This window comes from Schistocerca piceifrons, chromosome 5 (genome assembly GCF_021461385.2).
Source record: "Schistocerca piceifrons isolate TAMUIC-IGC-003096 chromosome 5, iqSchPice1.1, whole genome shotgun sequence".
NCBI lineage: Eukaryota > Metazoa > Arthropoda > Insecta > Orthoptera > Acrididae > Schistocerca > Schistocerca piceifrons.
The window spans coordinates 174,205,001-174,227,593 of NC_060142.1; positions in this window are offsets into that span (position 1 = coordinate 174,205,001).

Sequence of the window (22,593 nt, forward strand, 5' to 3'; positions counted from 1 at the left end):
GGGGTGGGTCCCCTTTTTATAACACTGGTTGAGTTTCTAGAATATTCCCTCTGATGCACATCGTCAATGAGGAGTGTACATTACCATATATGGGAAACTCATGAGGCACTTGTGTCACTGTCACGAGTTGCTATACGGGACCTTGGTCATGCGCTGGCTGATCAGAGACTGTTTCCATGTGTACTTAGCCTGTGTACCAACTGTCGCCAATCTGTTGGTGTTAGAATACCCAATTGCAACGACTCCTCTGTTGTCTTCCCAAGTAGCCCCTCAGTTACAACTTTGAATTCAATGCCGTATTCGATTCCTTAATAGTAGATTTCGGGACTCCTCCCATCCCCCTGGAAATTTTTTTATAGAATCTGTCCTCAGGGACTATAAAATTTTCTATTTGCATGATCACTAGTGCCACCAGATCACTGGTTCCGTTTATTACATTCATTCCATACTGTCAGCAGAATTATGTTTGACATACATCAGTACATGCGACCATTCATTTTTCTCATTATCAACAGGATTAGGCAACATTGCATACATTATTACATGTGACCATTCATTTTCTCATTGTCAACAAGATTAGACAACATTACGTACATCTTTCCATCATTAGAAGTATAGCTGGTCTTATTTTTTATTTACGATGTAGTTACTTATTTATAAAATAATTCAACATCCAAATGCTGCAAGCATCATTGTCCAGTCTGTTTTGGGAATTTATCGTTTATTGGTGCATAATTGTAGGGAATCTATTATAGGGGCGAGGGAGTCATTCTCCCTAATCCTCCCTGGCAGAGGACTGGTAGCCCTTCTTAGTCGTCATTCAGCTGACACAGGATACTGGATTGAGTGTCATAAGAGTCCAACTCATTCTCCTCATAGTTCACATCAATTTGCTGAGCTAGGCTATATCAGACACATGTGCCTGGGGCATGTTCATGTACAATGGTATTTGTTACACAAATTCTTGCGCAACAATCTGTACTGGCTATTTGACAAAATTTCTTACCACAAATCCTACAACATCTACAACAAACACACAGAGAACACAAAATTGCAATTAAAATTAATTTAGCGGACCCTGAGTACCCCATGTGGAATACTCACTCATCAACCATCCCTTGAAAGTTGTTCTTTGTTGACAGTTAATTTCATCTTGCAACTCATCAATCTTATGCCCTGCAGCTTTAAAATTATCCAGCTGATGAACTACATGCTCTAAAGGTAACATTTCAGGTATTTCTGATATTTGCTGTTTTTCATCTTCTGTAATAAAACAGTCTACTTCAATGTTTGAGGCAGGTACTATACCTACATTACTTATATCGGTATGTAGCATACACTTTGTTTGTAGTGTGATTTGAGCTCCATAGCCCTTACATTTTCCTAGAAATGTTAACTTGCCGGTACCGTGTACTATGGCATTGGTCAGGTGCAACTCATTGCACAGATCTGTTAATCCTCAATTCTTGGGAGCCACATATAACCACTCGTCTCCCATATCTGCATACAGATAATTTCGTTCAGAATTATGTATTTTTATTGCAATCCTTTGACACCTCTCGAAACAGCTGCAGCATTCGTGCTTCACATCTCTCATGATCGTAGGTAGACATAAGTACAAAGCTCTGCTTACATATGTGATGCTTATTATTAATGTGTTTACATTTTAATTATTCAAGAGACAGGTGCGCATTCTGCCTTTTGGCTTCATCGATTATTATGAATTCTGTTGTGGGAGTAATATATGTAAACAATCTGTTAGTTGTATACATTTAGAACATAGCTTAAAGTACTGCTGGCTAAAAATACATCTAAAACAATAATATGAAGCAGTTGGTAACCCTGGTCCTCAGTTAGTGCAATGGGGAACCTCTTGTCTTTAATGTAATCTTAAATTAACTCCAAGTATCGCACTACCTATACTAGGTTTATTACGTGAGGGTCTAACAATCCTTTCTGTGCATTCAATATGGCCTTAATTAGCAAATCATATTCCCTTTCCAATTCATTAAAATTTGCTGTTAATTGTACCAACTGTTCAGTCATCATTAACAGAACTGAGGCTTGCTGTAACTCTTTATGTGTACTATTTTCATAATCTGCCACATGTTTACTTAGCTTTTGAATTCCTTCAGTGATTATTTTCTCATTCTTTGTAACCACATTGATTGTCTGATTAAAACTCACTAGGGAGGCCTGCACTACTGTCACTTGGTCCTTGGACAGCCTTAGTAATTCCCGTTTCTGTTCCTCCAGAACATCTGTCTTAGTGTTGAAAAATGACGCGAGTGCCAAACAAAATCTTGCTTGCTTCCCGTATAAAATTCAAAATTCCTCTTTTCCAGCTGACGTTTCATGTCTCGCTAACTGCCCTATCAATTCTTTCGCTCTACTTATTTTTTCTACACACCACCTTATGGCTTGATGTGCGTGTTCACACTTGACTGTGGCCAACTTCACTGTATGTAATCTTGTTATGCAGGTTGACACTGCTAGGTTCATGGCTTGGTGAGTCTTGTCAAACTTATCATGCAAGTCCTTCAAATTCAAATATGTCACTATGTGCTAAATAGTACTTTATAAACTAACCATTCCTTGGTTGTCATAATAAATCCCAGATGCGGACTGGACTCATTGAAACTGTATGTCCCTTGCCATCTCAATTTCTCCTGCAATGCTGGTTACCATACTGCCGAAGATTAGCCTTCTCCACAAGTCTCATACTCCTGCCATCTGTAGTTATAAGAATTCCTTCAGCCTATTTGCATGTATCTTCCTACATTTCTACCCCTTTATTCTAATTATTACATTTGGTCTATCCACAACGACCACTTGATAGGGTCCTCTCCATTGGCTATGTAATTTCCTCGATATACCCTTTCGTACGCTCTCCTCATAACATAACACCTGATCGTTAACCTTAAATGACTTGGGATTTTTTGTCCTATTGTATTGAATCTTATTCCTTTCTTTACTTTCTTGTGTGGCTGCCCAGGCCTCTTGGTGTAACAGTTGAATCCTCTGGCATATCTCTGTGATGTAATCATGGTAGTTATAGATAACATTCGCCGGCTTCTTTTGCAGAAGTCAGGGTAGGTTGCATTTTCTGCCGAAGAATAATTCAAACAGCATATACCCCGTAGTACAACGGGGGGTCGTATTAAATACGAATGTTGCGAATGGCACCCACTTATCCCAGTTGGTTTGATCTCTGTTTACATAACGTCTTAGCATTTCCGTTAATATTCTGCGCATTTGCTCCAGTGCTCCATTTGTTTGCGAGTGGTAGCTCATTGTCTGCAGCTTCTCAATTCTTAACAGTTTGCATACACATGTCGCTCACAAAATTACTGCGCATATCACTCAGCAGTGCAGTTGGTATACTGAATTTTAGAGTAATGTTCTCTACCAACTTCCTCATGACGGTATCTGTATCCTGTTCGTCCAGTGGCTCCGCCACAATGAATTTCGTCAGGGAATCTTGAAATGTCAAAAGGTACTTGCTACCAGTCTTTCTTGAATATAAATTCTGGGGTTGGCATTATCTCCAATGTTTGCTTAGTCTTAGCCTGTGTAATTGTTGTTCAAAATCTGGGTTCTGTAATATAGGTGGACTAATTATTTTCTCCTTAAACTGTTGAAAAGCTTCTTCCTGTTGAGTCCCTCAGCTATATGGAACTCCCTTCTTCAGCAATTCGTACGACAGTTTGGCTGTCTTACTGAAGTGGCTTGAAAAACGCCAGTACTACCCCACCAGGCCTAAATACGCTTTCAGCTGCGCTGTCATTTGTGGTTGTGGGTATTTCCTGATGGCTTACACTTTGGATAGATCTGTCTGAAGTCCCTTGACTGTCCACATATGACCCAAAAAAGTGACTTTTTTTCTCAGAAATTCGCACTTATCTATCTGTAGCTTTAAAGTGTTGCTGTCTCAGTCGTTCGAACACTACCTTTAATTGAGCGTTATGTTCCTCGAGCAAAGTTCCCACGATGACTGTATCATTTAAATATATGAAAACTTGGTTACCATGTATTCCTGTTGACACTGTGTTCATCAATCTTTGGAACGTGGATGGTGTAGTCTTCAATCCCATGGCCATTTTATTATATTCAAAGTGACCTGTGGGCGTGCTAGATGCAATTTTCTCATGATCTTTTTTGTCAATAAGCACTTGGTAGTACACTTGGTAGTATCCTTTCGTCAGGTCCAATGTGGAAAAGTATTTTGCTTTTCCGAAGCTGTCTAGTTTTTCACCGATACGGGGAAGAGGATACACCATGTTGAGTATTATCTCATTTAACTTTCTGTAGTCGACTACCACTCTCCACTTTTGCTGTCTACTCACATCTAATTTGTTTGGCAACTAAAGAAAAGTTGTAAGGACTATTACTAGGGGATATTACTCCATCTGCTAACATACTGTCAACCTCCTCCTTCAGTGCCTCTTGCTGAGTGTGCAGAATTCTGTATTGCCTTTGATTGATTATCCTGCCTGCTGCCTCTGTTAGTAGCAGTATCTGGTGCTTCACTACTGTCACAGGCATTAGTTGAACACCAGGTAAATGGACTACATCGTTGTAAGCAACACACAATTCGGTGAACGATTAATTCTCTTCACTATTCATACGACCTACTTGCATGTTCTTTAGCAGAAGGCTTTTCCTAGACTTGAAAGTAGCTGTTGGGTCTCTTCGTGTCTGATTTTGCAGTTGGTTGGTTGAGCCACAGGCTCCGCAGTTAACTCTGGTATTGGCATTCACACTTCTTCGCTAGTGTTCATCACGCTCATAATACCTATTCCGCCCTTCAAGGTCACTATTGTGGTTGGAGTGTACACAACTGGTCGTATTTCTTGTCTCAGAATAATAGTTCCGGTCCTTTTTATTTGAGTTAACCTTACTTTCACAAAATACTCTTCTCATGGACCTATCTGCACTTCTATGTTAATCGCTGCTTGCCGTTGCTGCTGGCTTCTTGTCGTCTGACTACTGTGGTTCCTCTGCTGCCTGGCAACAAGTCACTCTGGCAAAATTTGCGGTTGCAATTCTTTTCTTTTTTTGATGCTGATAGCCTTAGTTTGGTCAAGTGCAACATGTGCTAATGGTCTGTTTGGCTGCTTTTGCCGGTGGCCCATATTTCTAGTTCCGCTTGTGTTTACTTGCTTGGTTAAACATACCCTCTTGATTGTGCAGCTGCTGGTTTCTGCACTATCACTTCGCTGTTTGTGTACCTCTGGTTCCTTATAACTCTTGCGTTGGTACTTGTGCTTGGCAACCTTTCCAATTTAGCTATATTCGTCAGCCTCTTGCAACTTGACCCACTCATTCCACATCTTAAGTCTTTGGCTGGCATAGTCAACAATTATGCTGTGCTGGTCCAGGAAGTCCCTTCCCAATAGCCCATCAAAGGGTAAATCAATGCTTGCTCCAATGACCTGGAAATTTTCTACACATTCTGTCATCTGTAGAGTGTACAAGACTAATCTCGCTCCGCGTTCAGTTCCGATCTTCTCATTTGCAATACTTTGAATAGTGACAGCTTTCCTTTTATTCCAGTTTTTCCTGGGCTTCAGTGCTTCTTCTTTTATTAAACTTACATGTGCCCCTCTATCTATTAATAACTTTACCTGAAGGTTATACATATCTACACAGTTCAGTTGAATAAAGTCATTCTTGCTGGTGCAGTCCGCGGCACATATAATGCTGGATGCAGCATAACATGACTGCTCCATTAAGCATTGCATTTGTTTCCCTGCCCAATCTTCTTACGCATATTCAGCCATCGGCTCTCTCTACAGTCCCTGGCATAGTGTCCTGGACAGTGACAGGTAAAACACCTCCCTTGTTTTCATTGTGTACACGTAGGGGGGGAGGGGGGGGGGGGGGAAGTAGTATGTCCTATCAGGTTGCACTGACTGCACCATACTGCAGATGGACACTGTGATTTGGACCCGTCTCCTCTGAAGTTACGAATATCAATCTCTTTAATGGGAATTCTATTCTAACGTTGTCGTGGTGGAGGCATCTGAGTCTGATTGATTTGTCGTACTTGATATTTGCACCTACAATTGAGTGCCAAGTGCCCTTCCCAACTACATGTAAAACACTTGGTACTCACTCCATGGCTGTGTTTTAGAGAGGGGCTGTCCCCTGGCACTCTTTTCGATCTGAGGTCATGGCACTCTTTTCGATTGCTGCTAATTCGATGGCTTGCGACAATGTTAGACACTCTCCATTCTCATAGAATAAAACTGCTTGTCTGGGATTTCCGATCAATGCATTACTTCCCCAGACATCTTCTGCATTCATTATTCTTTTCATGGCCTCCCCAAAATGAAATTGCATTGCATCTATTCTGGCGCCCCATTGAGCCACACTCTCATCGCATGCTTGCTTACTGCCAAATAATTTTCAAACTTAACAGTCTAAAGTGTTATTTTTGTAACTTTCAATTAAAATCATATGAACTATGCACCAGGTTTCCATATGATCACATACTAATAATTTTCTATTAAATGATCCAGTGATTTGCCCTACAAAAATTTTTAAAATAGTTTCTTACAACTAGGATCCACTAACTCATATGCATTATCACAGTTGTTTATGAATTTGGACAATTGTTCATGATCATCATCAAATTTTCCTGGCACTAATTTGGTTGCCGCGCTAAAACTTGAAAATTCTCAATCGCTATTGTGTGGGAAGTCGCTCCCTGCCTCATTAGGTCGACTCATGTTCACTAACCTTCCGTTACTGTCGTTGTCGTTCTCTCCGTGTCTGCTTCCGAGTTAGCTGAGCCTCTTGCTCACATTGTGTGTGTCAGCGGCGGCAGTCACAGCCCCTTTGGTATGGTGAGCCTCTAACTCACGGTGGTACAGCTGTAGTGGCAGCAACGGCCCCTTTGGTCTCGAAATTGTTCCCTCAACATGTTCCTAGTTGGCGATAGTGACCCACTGAGCTTACCTGCACCTATTCCAGTGCTCAGATTCATGTAAGTACTTGACTCAATTCGTGTACTCAGTTCTCAAAACACACCCTACCCTACACCTGGCATCAAAAAGAGCTCACCATGCTTCTCGTGTCTTGAGGGAGTGAGGAGGACATGTTGTAATAGCAAGGGCTTACCTCGATCAATGCATTCGATGGGCGAATTTTGTGTAGGCAGCTTGCAGAACTCCACCCTGTAACAAAACCAACAAGCTAAAGAGGGTGTTCTATGACACAGACCTCAGTGTACAGCAGAAGGAAACTCACGTCTAATCAAACTAAGACTAATAAAGTTCATTGGAAGTTCACTTCTGGCACTTTTGACTTTAGCTTCTTCTATTCATTGCATAATTTTATGATGTATGGCTTCACGTAACTCTGTCAGCTACCTTCTATCTCATGGTCCTGAGACTTATCTTATCAATATTATCTTGATCCTGATGTGACTCTCTACTGTTCTAAGTCCTCAGCCTGGTGACGCCCGGCACAGGGTTAGCGTTCCAGATGACTACCAACTGTTCTCCCCCTTGGCCTGGGGTGGGTCCACTTTTTATAATGCTGGTTGAGTTTGTAGAACGTTCCCCTGACGCACATTGCCAACGAGAAGTGTACATTGCCACATATGGGAAACTCACGAGGCACTTGTGTCACTGTCACAAGCTGCTATACGGGACCTTGGTCACGTGCTGGTTGACCGGAGGCTGTTTCCATGTGTACTTAGCCTGTGTACTGAATATCACCATGCTGTTGTTGTTTGAATACCTGATTGCGACAACTCCTCGGTCATCTTCCCGAGCAGCCCCTCAGTTACAATTGTGATTTGAACCCCATGTTCAATCCCTTAATATTGGATTTCATGACTCAGTGTTGGTGGCAATCTGTGTCAATGCGGTGTCCAAACTAGGCTGATTTTGGCTTATGTGGAATTTGTGTGTCAAGGACAACAACCACCACTGACAAAAGATAGATTCCAAAATTTGATACAAGAATGCTTGGTGGCATTTGGTCTTCTAGTCATTTTAGACTACAGTGACATGCAAATTTTATGTAACTGATGTCATGAAACTTCTCAAAGTAAGACACAATTTGTAGCATGTGGTTCTTTCTTCATGGGATCTTTCCTATACAGTTATCTCAGCCATTCTGAATCCACAGCTTCTGTTTAATGGAAGATCAATTTAGAAAAGTTATGGTTCCACAGAGGCTGTGTATTATTTCAATAAGATGCTTTATTCACCACTGTTGACCAATTTCAGCATAACAGTAGTTTTAAAGTGTACATAGTATTAACATTGGTCATGTATGATGGCATGAATGAGGAGAGATACCTGTGTACAAAGTCATAACCAAGAGGGGTATACAGTGATGAGTATACTAAGAGAAATAACTGGTGCTTATGTGGAGATATGCTCGTATATATGCTACTGGTAGTGGTAATATGAAATCAAAAATAAAGTGAAAATCCTGATACAGCATAGATTAGTATTATGATGAGTACAGTATATAAGCAAGCTAATACGTAGCATCAAATTACACCAGCTGAATATTAATAACATTACAGAACATAATACTCGGTAACTGTGCTCATACTTGATGCACAACAAACTATACAGCACAGATATGCTATCCTGCAGTCATGCGAGTCTATTGACAGTGTCGAGTTATTTCTTTGTCCTGTGTATGGGAATAGGCCCAAAGTGGTAGGTACACAGGAAAATGATGTCTTGGATAAAAATTACCTAATATTGCGGATGAAAGCACCTTATTCGAATAACATACAGAATCAAAAGAATTGTAACTTATTCTCAATGGAGGTTTAATGGTTGTGGACCTGAGCATAAGGAAAACTAATGCAGAAGTTTTTATTGGAACCATTATTATGCACAATTTTTGATGAAGAAATGTTACAATTTTGATTGTATTCTTCCCCTATTCTTCGTAGAACAGAATATTTTTCCCCCCACTCTCTTACTGACAAACTTGATGTTTTGCAGCGTTATTAGCAGTAGTCCTACTGCCACCACGCAATTGTCCGAGAACTCATGCTTTCAGATACAAATTATTGTATGCATTTTTATTGCTTTCATCTGCTTTTGAGTTGTGAATGCTTATTATACAGCTATAGATAGTATTGATTCTCTCCTTAAAATCCATTCTGGCATCCCTCACATCAGCTCAGTAGAAGTATTATTCTTCATAGATACAGCAATATGCAGGTTAAAAGTTTATCCTTTATCAACAACTTTTTGTACTATGTGCACTATACAGGTATCAAATTTTGGCCTGTGTGAATAATTTACAGCCATTTAGAGAAGTACAGTGTCACCAGGCTAAGGACTTGCATATTTCCAGAGACATAAGATGGAAGAAAAAACAAATATTGGTTATCAAGATTTAATATTTTATTCCTGTTATTTATTGTCCTTGATATTTATTATCGACCAGAAGTCTGTGACTGACTAATTTATGTTAATAAATTGTGGTTAACAATAAAAGTTTGTTGTAGTTTGGTGTAAACTTCATCGGAAGTGTACTGATCTTTCTGTTCAGAATAATTTAGACTAATGTTTTCAAACTAGGAGAGTTGCATAAAGATTTTTGCTCACATTTTTAGTTTATAAGTAAACCAGGAACAGTGTACGGAAATCACCATTGCTAATAACCTGTTTTCCTTGAGTGGATAGCATGGACTCCTCGTCACAGCTACTACGCTAATGAGGACCATTATCTAATTTCATTCACTTTTTCTGTTGGACATGTGCAAAAGATTCATATAGTGAATTGTTTTAGGTTAAATGTACAGATGAATAAAAATCTGTAGACACATAGTACAGTAATCACAAATTCCATATTGAAGTTCTTGGCAATAGACTTGTCACAAGATTATTGAAATATCAATAAAAGATTAAAAATGTGTTGGTCAATAATATTTCCAATTAGTTGTTGTTCAGGTATTAACAGTGCCTGTGTCTATTGTTGTACAAACATGTCGTCCATGTCCTCCAAAACTGTGTCAAGTGTCCTAACTCTTACATTTTTTTTTTCCTATAAAATTACTTGTATAATACAGAGACAATGAAATTGCTGCCACTTTCATCAGTTTCTTCTGAGAGAGATAAAACATAAAATCCTTTTGTTCACTACATTTGCAGTTTTGAAATCTGCAGGAGAATCCCAGCTTTAATTTGATACCTTCTCTTTATAGATTTGAGCTGCTCGTAGACATAGAGATTTGTGGAATTTGAACATAGTTTTGCTAATACAAGATAAAGAAACAAATATTTTCCAACTCAGAAAAAGTCTTTGTTATCTGGAGCTGTACACACTAGATATGTTTTACTCAGCATATGTGGACTTTTGTTGAACTTAGATGCTTTGCACTTCTTAATAAATTTATCATTTGTAAATCACTAAAATAGTAGATATTTATATTCACAGATTTCTTGCCATTGTTATTTATTAATAATACATTACTATTTTGTGAGAGAATCTCAAAGTGCTAGTAATAGAATTGAAACAATCTTCATTACCATCAACATTACTTATATTTCAGTTTCATCTGCATCACTAAAAATTCAGATAATTAATTGTTTAAAACATCCGCAATTATGGATAACAGTGCAGCATGTCAACAGTAGGTAGCAGATAAGAAAAGAATGAATATGAATAAACGATTTCTCATTTAATGCAAAGATACCTCCACAAAAAATTATAAATTGCTTTTCCGGACTTTCTCCCTGCAATAGTTTCACATTTTGCAATACTTATTTAGAACACTATTGGAATGAACATAATGCTTAACAGAACTGCTATTGATCCTAATCCCTCCCTCCTAACACTTTACTGGCAACTTAATTTGTAGATTGACTTTTACCTTTAATATTGACATTATGTGGTGATGTAGAATGCAGTGAAGGAGCAAGATAAGTGTGCGCTTTTGTTGTTACTTGTCCAATTTTTGTGCTTTGGATCTTTTAATTTCACAAATTGTGCTCAGCTATCTGAGCTTTCCAAATCTGTCACTTACTGCTTCTGTGCATCAAACTGACAGTCTGGTCATACAAACTCGGCATAACCAATAAAAAAAGTAGCAAATGTGTTTCCAAATGAGATGTTGCTAAGCAAGGACCCAGAAAAGTAGCCTGTGTGTGTGTGTGTGTGTGTGTGTGTGTGTGTGTGTGTGTGTGTGTGTGTGTGTATAATATGCCTTTTTTTAAACACATTCTTTGTGCAGTGGTTAAGGCACTGGATTCATATTTGAAAAGAGCAGTGCAAAAATAGTGTTTCTGTGAATTGCCTAAGACAAGTACTGAAACTGTTCCTTGAAAATGACGCTTCCCCAATCATGTTCACGTAGAGAATGTACTCAGCATCTAATGGCCCTATCATCCATGCAATGCTAAACTCTTGATCTTCCTTTCTTCTCATGGTACCTATTGTCTAGAATTTTAGTGCAATTCTACATGTCAGTATTTTATGCACAATATTATTACAGTTCCTTATATACAAATTATTCAGTTTTTGTATCTTTATTTCTGAAAAATTTAAGTGAACCATTTTACATGAGTTAATTTTATATCTCTTTGCCAATTGTACAAAAACCCTACACAAAATGTTGTAAAACATAATTTTTATATTAGTGCATTTCCATGTGGATATACAAAATACATGTATTTTAATTGTAAGTTGATTCCATAAAATATATACGCTTTTGGTCTTCCATTTTCAGTTGTACCATCGTTTTTAGGGAATAAAGTGCATAGGAGAACAAAATACCTTCTTAACTAGAATCTGTTGGCTTAGAATCATATTTATTTTTTTTGAATATAATAATTTATTTTTGAAAGTATAGTCACTGCACAGAAAAACCTGTTGTTCTTGTGAAGTGCACTGACTACTGTGGCCATTCAAGCTGATGAAGTCAAATGGTTAATTACATTCTTAGTTTAACTGTTTGTTTCATATTTGCAATATATGTTATATGCGTGACTTATATTACTGAACATAGATTAGGCATCTAAGCAGTGTGAATGGCAAGTAACCAATTATCCCTACCTCACTGTTTATTCAAACAATTATCAGTGCTCCTTAAACGGAAGCAAATAAAGGTAAACCATGTGTCACTTGGGGAACTGCAGTGCCATTAACAGCAGAACACAAAAGAACAGACAATGTAAAGTATCAAGACAGACTTTCCTTTTAGAGAGGAAAATGTGAAATAAAAAATAGTACATCATGAGGTGATTTTTGTACCCTCTGATTTATACGTTGTGTTTTGTCTGTTATTTTCGTTAATTTCAGTTTTGATTTTGAAATTGTTTATGAAAATATCTCTGTGATATCAAGTTACCATGTCCATTAACTGGTTTCATGAAATATGTTCAAGAATTTTTCTAAGTTATCAAGTCTTAAATTAAGAAAGCACACTAAAGACTGAAGAGCTAGTGGAATTCTGTAGGCCACAAATTGAAGATATTTGAGCTTTCAGTTATGGTTTTTGGATTGACAATTATTCTTCAGGTGACAGTGAACAAAGCTCATTAATCTACTATACTGTTGTTTTGATGTGGTTGTTGTAAATAATTAATTATGTTGTTGAATTTTATTTCAATTTTCAAAAATGCAGTTGTTTCTTGTGCAAGTTTTTGATGTGAAAAATTCTTAAAATTCAATCATTGGTTTCATTTGTCAATAGTAATGGGTGTGTGGTTCCTGTGAAAAATAAAATTATATTCTTTCTGTATTTACATATTTTGCTGTATAAAATACAGTGTGATAAATAATTTTTTTATGTTGTTTCTTGTAATCATCAATTTTAGAGCCCAATCACTGTTTTTCCTGAAGATTAGAAACAGTTTGTTAAGCAGCTAAATTTTTCAGCGTTTCATGACACTTTCGTTTCCCATTGGAAATGAATATTTATAAAAAGTTTTTCACTCTTATTGCATCAGTTTTTTTTTTTCTGTTGTCAGTTATGTTGATTGATGATTGTTATGCAGGAACTATTGCTATTAACAATGCATTGGAATTCTGGAACATACTTTCTCTAGTTTTCATTTTAGGTGGTCAGTGTATTTGCTGCATAGTCCAGTTTGATCCATTTATTCACTCATTGTATTATTACAAGCTATCACTATGCAGTGCTGTATGTACAACTAAAAGGCTAAAATGGTCACAAATTTTTAGTTGCAGGTTGTCTGTCTAATGGCTTCCACAGGAAACAAAAATTTGTTTTTCAGTATTTCATATAATTATTTACTGAAGTAAAAAGATTAAGATGCTATCATAATCTACTCATTAAGAGGTATTATCATGTGCTAATAGTTTAATGCAGTAAGTATTAAATTTAGAAACTTTATATGTCTTGTGGCCACATAATTCAGGACTTGCAAATCATCCAGTCTTTGAGACTGTAAACACTTAGCAATTTCAAAAAACTTTACACACAATTCAAAAAACTTTTGTTACTTATTCTCACTAACATCACCCAAAAAATAACGAAAAGGGAAAAAGTTTATCAGTTACTGTATTTTCACTGTTTGTTTAGAAAGACTTCAGCGTGTGGCATGACAATTTATTATTTCTTTACTACTAATTCCATTTGCAACACATTTTGCAGACTGTATCCAAATATGCCACTGAATATACCTGCAAAATTATACAACTATAGGACACTTTGTTCTGTAGATATGAAGCAATAAACACTGTGATGCATGAAAAGCTGGACTTCCTTAAAATGGAGAGCAGACTGCCCAGATTGTACTCATCCAGTACATGATACAGAGAGCACTCGGTGACTTTGTTTTAGGGCGTGGAGGTTCGATTCTTTAAACAATCAGAGATGGGTTGGGGGGGGGGGGGGGGGGTTACTGGTGGCGTCACAAAGCTGTACAACCTAAAGTCAGAATTCTACATCTACATTTATACTCCGCAAGCCACCCAACGGTGTGTGGCGGAGGGCACTTTACGTGCCACTGTCATTACCTCCCTTTTCTGTTCCAGTCACGTATGGTTCGTGGGAAGAACGACTGTCGGAAAGCCTCCATGCGCGCTCGAATCTCTCTAATTTTACATTCGTAATCTCCTCGGGAGGTATGAGTAGGGGGAAGCAATATATTCAATACTTCATCCAAAAACGCACCCTCTCGAAACCTGGCGAGCAAGCTACACCGCAATGCAGAGCGCCTCTCTTGCAGAGTCTGCCACTTAAGTTTGCTAAACATCTCCGTAACGCTATCACGGTTACCAAATAACCCTGTGACGAAACGCGCTGCTCTTCTTTAGATCTTCTCTATCTCCTCCGTTAACCCGATCTGGTACGAATCCCACACTGATGAGCAATACTCAAGTATAGGTCAAACGAGTGTTTTGTAAGCCGCCACCTTTTTTGATGGACTACATTTTCTAAGGACTCTCCCAATGAATCTCGACCTGGTACCCGCCTTACCAACAATTAATTTTATATGATCATTCCACTTCATTCCGTACGCATACTCCCAGATATCTTACAGAAGTAACTGCTACCAGTGTTTGTTCCGCCATCATATAATCATGCAATAAAGGATCCTTCTTTCTATGTATTTGCAATACATTACATTTGTCTATGTTAAGGGTCAGTTGCCACTCCCTGCACCAAGTGCCTATCTGCTGCAGATCTTCCTGCATTTAGCTACAATTTTCTAATGCTGCAACTTCTCTGTATACTACAGCATCATCCGCGAAAAGCCGCTTGGAACTTCCGACACTATCTACTAGATCATTCATATATATTGTGAAAAGCAATGGTCCCATAACACTCCCCTGTGGCACGCCAGAGGTTACTTTAACGTCTGTAGAAGTCTCTCCATTGATAACAACATGCTGTGTTCTGTTTGCTAAAAACTCTTCAATCCAGCCACACAGCTGGTCTGATATTCCGTAGGCTCTTACTTTGTTTATCAGGCGACAGTGCGGAACTGTATCAAACGCCTTCCGGAAGTCAAGGAAAATAGCATCTACCTGGGAGCCTGTATCTAATATTTTCTGGGTCTCATGAACAAATAAAGCGAGTTGGGTCTCACACGATCGCTGTTTCCGGAACCCATGTTGACTCCTACAGAGTAGATTCTGGGTTTCCAAAAACGACATGATACGCGAGCAAAAAACATGTTCTAAAATTCTACAACAGTTCGACATCAGAGATACAGGTCTACAGTTTTGCGCATCTGCTCGACGACCCTTCTTGAAAACTGGGACTACCTGTGCTCTTTTCCAATCATTTGGAACCTTCCGTTCCTCTAGAGACTTGCAGTACACTGCTGTTAGAATGGGGGCAAGTTCTTTCGCGTACCCTGTGTAGAATCGAATTGGTATCCCGTCAGGTCCAGTGGACTTTCCTCTGTTGAGTGATTCCAGTTGCTTTTCTATTCCTTGGACACGTATTTTGATGTCAGCCATTTTTTAGTTTGTGCGAGGATTTAGAGAAGGAACTGTAGTGCGGTCTTCCTCTGTGAAACAGCTTTGGAAAAAGGTGTTTAGTATTTCAGCTTTACGCATGTCATCCTCTGTTTCAATGCCACCATCATCCCGGAGTGTCTGGATATGCTGTTTCGAGCCACTTACTGATTTAACGTAAGACCAGAACTTGCTAGGATTTTCTGTCAAGTCGGTACATAGAATTTTACTTTCGAATTCACTGAACGCTTCACGCATAGCCCTCCTTATGCTAACTTTGACATCATTTAGCTTCTGTTTGTCTGAGAGGTTTTGGCTGCATTTAAACTTGGAGTGAAGCTCTCTTTGCTTTTGTAGTAGTTTCCTAACTTTGTTTTTGAACCACGGTGGGTTTTTCCCATCCCTCACAGTTTTACTCAGCACGTACCTGTCTAAAACGCATTTTACGATTGCCTTGAACTTTTTCCATAAACACCCAACATTGTCAGTGTTGGAACACAAATTTTCGTTTTGATCTGTTAGGTAGTCTGAAATCTGCCTTCTATTACTCTTTCTAAGCAGTTACACCTTCCTCCCTTTTTTTATATTCCTATTAACTTCCATATTCAGGGATGCTGCAACGGCCTTATGATCACTGATTCCCTGTTCTGCACTTACAGAGTTGAAAAGTTCGGGTCTGTTTGTTATCAATAGGTCCAAGATGTTATCTCCACGAGTTGGTTCTTTGTTTAATTGCTCAAGGTAATTTTCGGATAGTGCACTCAGTATAATGTCACTCGATGCTCTGTCCCTACCACCCGTCCTAAACATCTGAGTCTCCCAGCCTATATCTGTGGTAAATTGAAATCTCCACCTAAGACTATAACATGCTGAGAAAATTTATGTGAAATGTATTCCAAATTTTCTCTCAGTTGTTCTGCCACTAATGCTGCTGAGTCGGGAGGTCGGTAAAAGGAGCCAATTATTAACCTAGCTCAGTTGTTGAGTGTAACCTCCACCCATAATAATTCACAGGAACTATCCACTTCTACTTCACTACAGGATAAACTACTACTAACAGCGACAAACACGCCACCACCGGTTGCATGCAATCTATCCTTTCTAAACACCGACTGTGCCTTTGTAAAAATTTTGGCAGAATTTATCTCTGGCTTCAGCCAGCTTTCTGTACCTATAACGATTTCAGCTTCGGTGCTTTCTATCAGCGCTTGAAGTTCCGGTACTTTACCAATGCAGCTTCGACAGTTTACAATTATAATACCGATTGCTGCTTGGTCCCCACATGTCCTGACTTTGCCCCGCACCCTTTGAGGCTGTTGCCCTTTCTGTACTTGCCCGAGGCCATCTAACCTAAAAAACCGCCCAGTCCACGCCACACAACCGCTGCTACCCGTGTATCCACTTGCTGCGTGTAGTGGACTCCTGACCTATCCAGCGGAACCCGAAACCCCACCACCCTATGGCGCAAGTCGAGGAATCTGCAGCCCACACGGTGGCAGAACCGTCTCAGCCTCTGATTCAGACCCTCCACTCAGCTCTGTACCAAATGTCCGCAGTCAGTCCTGTCGACGATGCTGCAGATGGTGAGCTCTGCTTTCATCCCGCTAGCGAGGCTGGCAGTCTTCACCAAATCAGATAGCCGCTGGAAGCCAGAGAGGATTTCCTCTGATCCATAGGGACACACATCATTGGTGCCGACATGAGCGACCCCACATGCAGATGGTTGCACCCTGTACCCTTCATGGCATCTGGAAGGACCCTTTCCACATCTGGAATGACTCCCCCCGGTATGCACATGAAGTGCACATTGGTTTTCTTCCCCTCTCTTGCTGCCATATCCCTAAGGGGCCCCATTACGCGCCTGACGTTTGAGCTCCCACCTACCAGTAAGCCCACCCTCTGCGACCGCCCGGATCTTGCAGACTGAGGGGTAACCTCTGAAACAGGACAAGCAGCCATGTCCAGCCGAAGATCAGTATCAGCCTGAGACAGAGCCTGAAACCAGTTTGTCAGACAAACTGGAGAGGCCTTCCGTTCAGCCCTCTGGAATGTCTTTCGCCCCCTGCCACACCTCGATACGACCTCCCACTCTACCACAGGTGAGGGTTCAGACTCAATGTGGGCAGTATCCCGGGCAGCCACAGTCGTAATCCGATCGGGGGATGTGTGGGACGAGCTGGCCGTCCCCGACAAACCCCCATCCGGACCCCCACAGTGATGCCCATTGACAACAGCCTCAAGCTGTGTGACCGAAGCCAACACTGCCTGAAGCTGGGAACGAAGGGATGCTAACTCAGCCTGCATCTGAACACAGCAGTTGCAGTCCCTATCCATGCTAAAAAGTGTTGTGCAAAGAACGTCTGAACTAATCTACAGAGAGCACAAACAATTCGACACAAAAGTTAAACAGTTATTAAAATACAAGATTGCCTAGTAAATGCGGTAATGCTGCTACTTGCGCACTGCTGACACACTGTTCAGCAGCGGAAGGAGAGCGATTTTACACTATTCAGGTACTAAAATGCAATGCTACAACTCTCAAATACTACAATACGCCCGAAATTTATGAATTGAACAATGCATGTACCCAAAAACACGCAAAGAAAATAAGAATTAAACTGTGTAACAAATAAGTGAGCTAAGAGTATACGACTTGCTGCTGGCAGCTGCTTATCCAACGGCGGCAGGGAGCGCACTGAGTAATTAATTCTGAACACTCAAAAAGCACCTTGTCGTTGATGTGTATGTCATAGGTGCACTGTTTCAGTTTATAGTTGCTGTGAAACAATAATTTTAATGTTGCTGGTAGACCTTTGGGGATATGAGGTCGTGGTCCAAGAAACTCTTCTGTTCCTAATGTTTCATCCAGGACTGCGCTGGACATCTTCAGAGGCACTCCTCCGCTGAGTCTTGCCGACTGACTGGTCAGATGTCCGAGAGTGACATATATACTGTAGGAAAGGGGGTGTGGTTGAAGTAACACATGATGAGCAGAGAGAATCATTGTCAAAGATAAAACTTAAACATCTTTCTCAAGACAACAATCGATAGTTAAGTTTTATCTTTGACAAGGATTATCTCTCCTCATCACATGTTACTTCGACCACGCCCCTTTTCCTACAGTATATATGTCGCTCTCGGATGTCTGACCTATCAGTCGGCAAGACTCAGCAGAGGAGCACCTCTGAAGATGTCCAGCACAGTCCTGGAAAAAACGTTAGGAACAGAAGAGTTTCTTCGACCACGACCTCACTGATCAGTAATTTTAATGTTCATTTAGTTGGTCCAGATTACATACTTCCATCTAATTCATTGGTGTTCAGAATTATTTAAATCATTGTAATGATATAATCATTACAAGTTTGTAAATGAACAGTTCTGAATACACTTCCATATTTTAATACAATTTATGCTGCCGTAGCTTTTCTGCCTCCAGTGAGGCAACCAAAGCAGTCTCCTTTTTTATATAAAAACAATTTGTGAACCTTTTAATTTATCTTGCTGTTTTTATAATTATTTTAGAAATGTTGAATATATAAAAAAGCTGTAAACTGTGGTACTGTAATGTTTTACTTTACTAATCCCTTATTGTGCATCAAATTATATGGTGACCCTCCTGATCTATCTGTTGCAATGATTGCTCGTTGCCAGACCACTGTCGATAAAAAAAAAAAAAAAGGATGAGATGTATAGTGTTGTGAACAGATTATGTGAAGGAAACATCAATTAATAAGGCACGACATACATTAAACCAAACTGATTTTATTACATAGATCACCTTAAAAATAAAGAACAGTTGGCTTGGAAGTGCCACACACAATTCCCTCCCCCCCTCCTCCCCCCTCTCCTCTGCAGCGTCATTGGCATGTAACAGACCTTTCTAGTTGTTGACTCCAGTGTGATGCTAACAGTAAGTAAGAATATCCCTTTACTGTTAATTTTGCACTTTAAAAATGTGTGACCAAATTAACGATCCTACCAGGTGCAAGGTTCCTAGTGTAATACAATTTCTGAATGCATGAGGAATCTGCTCTATTGAAATTTACTGACAGATAATTGAAATATGAAACATAATGAAAGAAGCGTCAGTTTGTAAATCGTCATCTTCTTTCTCACCCTTGCTTTTTCTCATTTTTCCACAGGGACTGCATTTGCTATATGCGTTGTAGCATTCCTCCAGGACAGCATCTGTGTACCCCACCAGTCTGCGTCTAGAGTCAACCCCTGTTTAAGTATGAGAATGATTTTGAAATGTTCATGTAGAGTGTACCCAAGGCGGTATGTGGATATGAGCCCAGTATTTACTTAGCGGGTATGGGAAACAGCAAGTGACAGAGGAACCAAAAGCAATGAAATAATGTATTGGTACAAGCCAAATATCCCAGGAGTCTGAAGTGTCTTGTGGCCTACAACACTAGCCCATAAACTCCTGATTGGTGTCACCTGATGGTAGGTATGAGTTTTGAGTTTTATGGGCTATTGTAGTGGGCCACAAGTGGCTTGAGACTACAGGCGTATTTAGGCTTGTACCAACGTATTTGTTCGTAGACTTGGGTTCCTCCATCACTTGCTATATTTTGAGTAATGTTGTTCCACTACATGATTAGTTTATAATATGATGCCATTTAATAAACCATTTTTTCCCACAATTATTGCCCCCTTTTTGTGTGCAAGTTTGTTACTTAATTAGTGGGCTTATACTTTGGTGTTTTGTTAGTCTTCGCACACTTACCTATCTTTTCAGCTTTATCCATCCCTGCAATATCTATCCGGATACAACTTGCTATGTGTCAGTTCCAATTTGGATGGTTTCATCATTTTATAATAGGTTGTTAGTGTGATACCATATACTCCCAGGGAAATATTTGACCTTGTCAGCTGAGATTTTGGAGGACTCCCCTTATTAAATAGGGATTGAGCCCCTTGTTTGTTCCACTTTTGTATTGCCTGCTTGTTAAGTAATGTATAAGATGCCAAGTATTTTTACTTTGATTTGGTATATAACATATGCTCTCAAGGTATTTTTTAGTATTATTCGCATGTTCTTTGCATTCCATTTTCACTTAATATGTTGTCCATCCTTGGGTTTTGCACCAGGTTGCAGTCTTGATGTTGTGATAACACTGTATGAATGCCGTTTCATACTTCATAGATTATAGTGCGACATTTTACTTCGAATGAGGATAGGTCCTCATATGAACTAGGGTTTTTCTCATCTATAAGAATTATGTATGTTTTTATATTTAAGAAATTGACCGGCTTTGTTTTGTTGAGCTTCTGATTGTATATTGTCTATTTTTGGCTTTTTTAATGTTGGGATTTTCTCTTACAACTCTGTGATGCTAAAATAGTTTGACTTCTGACCAGTATGTTCACATATTCTATTTGGTGGTGCCGTATGTATACAGGAATTTGTCTTAACATTGCTACTTGCATTTTGTAGTTTTTAAGTACTTTTATTAATTCTGTCATGTTCAGTAAATCTTGCTGCGGTACACCTTGGTATATACTACATGTATACTCTTTCTGTTATGCAGGGGCCTGAAGATAGCATGTTGAATTGCCAAAACTGGTAGTGAAAGTAAAATAAAATAACTTCTCAATCAGCATGGCATTCGGCAAATTTATTTATTAACTATCTGACCATCTGCTGCCCCCCATCCACAATGTATCAACAGATATGTTGCTACTAGAGGGCAAGAACTATGTTTCACGTAAAAGAAATAAAGTCTTGTCAGTAGAATAACAATATACACAATGACCCAAAAAAGTCAAACAAATTCTGAGCATCACAAATATGTTTTGAGATCCAAAGGGCATCGTACCTAACAACTTCATGCCTAATGGAGAACCCCTTAGTGCAGTGGACTACTGTCAGACTCTTCAGTGACAACACTGTGCCACTCAAAACAAATGGCATGGATTGTTGCCCAGTGGTACTGTGTTTCTTTACAATAATGCTCACCAGCATTCTGCTGTGTTGACAAATGACTTGCCTCGGCAGTTTAAGTGTGAAATTTTGGAAAATCCATGTGTAGCTCAGACTAGGACCTAGTGATTACCGCCTTTTTCCCAAACTGAAGGAACTGCGGGGCTGGACGTCAGTGGCAATGGCAAGAATCTGAAAGAGGATGTTAGTTATCCTACTCAATAACTTAGTAGCAACTGATATGGAGAATGCATAGGAAAGCAGATTTTGAATGCCAGCTACATAGAAAAATAGCTAAGATATAAAAATATGTTGCAGAATAAACTTACATTTGTTATCTTGAATGAAATTTTTTGAGAAATGGACTCTCAATTTTTATAATGACCCTCACAATTGATATTTTCAATGAAATGAGGAAATTATATTTGCCTTGTACATTTCAAAGCACATGATCTTGATGGAACATAAATCATTTATTGTGTATGTGATTTTTTGTGATATGTATTATTAATGCTCAGTGGGCTACTAAGTGAGGTGTCACTCATGATGAAGGTCAGAAATTCTTCTGTCATGGTTGTATCAGACAACCTTATTTTCCTAGCTGTTCATATAGGTTTTGGATGCCATTAAGATATTAATTAGGTAGTGGATGGCCGACCACATGGTGTATTGATGAGATGTGTGTCCATGGAATGTCATAGCTACATCTGCACTATACTCCACAAGCCACTTCACAGTGTGTGTGCTGGGTTCTTTGTACAAATAATAGTGATTTAATATCCTACTTTACTTTGCACATTAAACAAGGGAAAAATATATGTTTGCCTCTGTGTATATACCAATCTCTCTTATTTTCTTCATTATTCCTGCATAAGATATAAAGATATATGGGTGAGTCATGTAAGACATAACACCCCATTAATTTCATAACGGTTGCACATACCAAAACACAGTTTTTGGCAAATGTTAGAGCATCGAGGGGCATGTACTTTTTTGTTTAGTTAATGTTTTTATTACTGGTATAAATGGAGACATTGAAGCAAATAGTTTTTAAATGGAATTGTATACTTTTTGCAACTGCATTCAGTGTCTCTTAAGAAGACAATTACAGTGATCTTGTTGTTGTTGTGGTCTTCAGTCCTGAGACTGGTTTGACGCAGCTCTCCAGGCTACTCTATCCTGTGCAAGCTTCTTCATCTCCCAGTACCTACTGCAACCTATATCCTTCTGAATCTGCTTAGTGT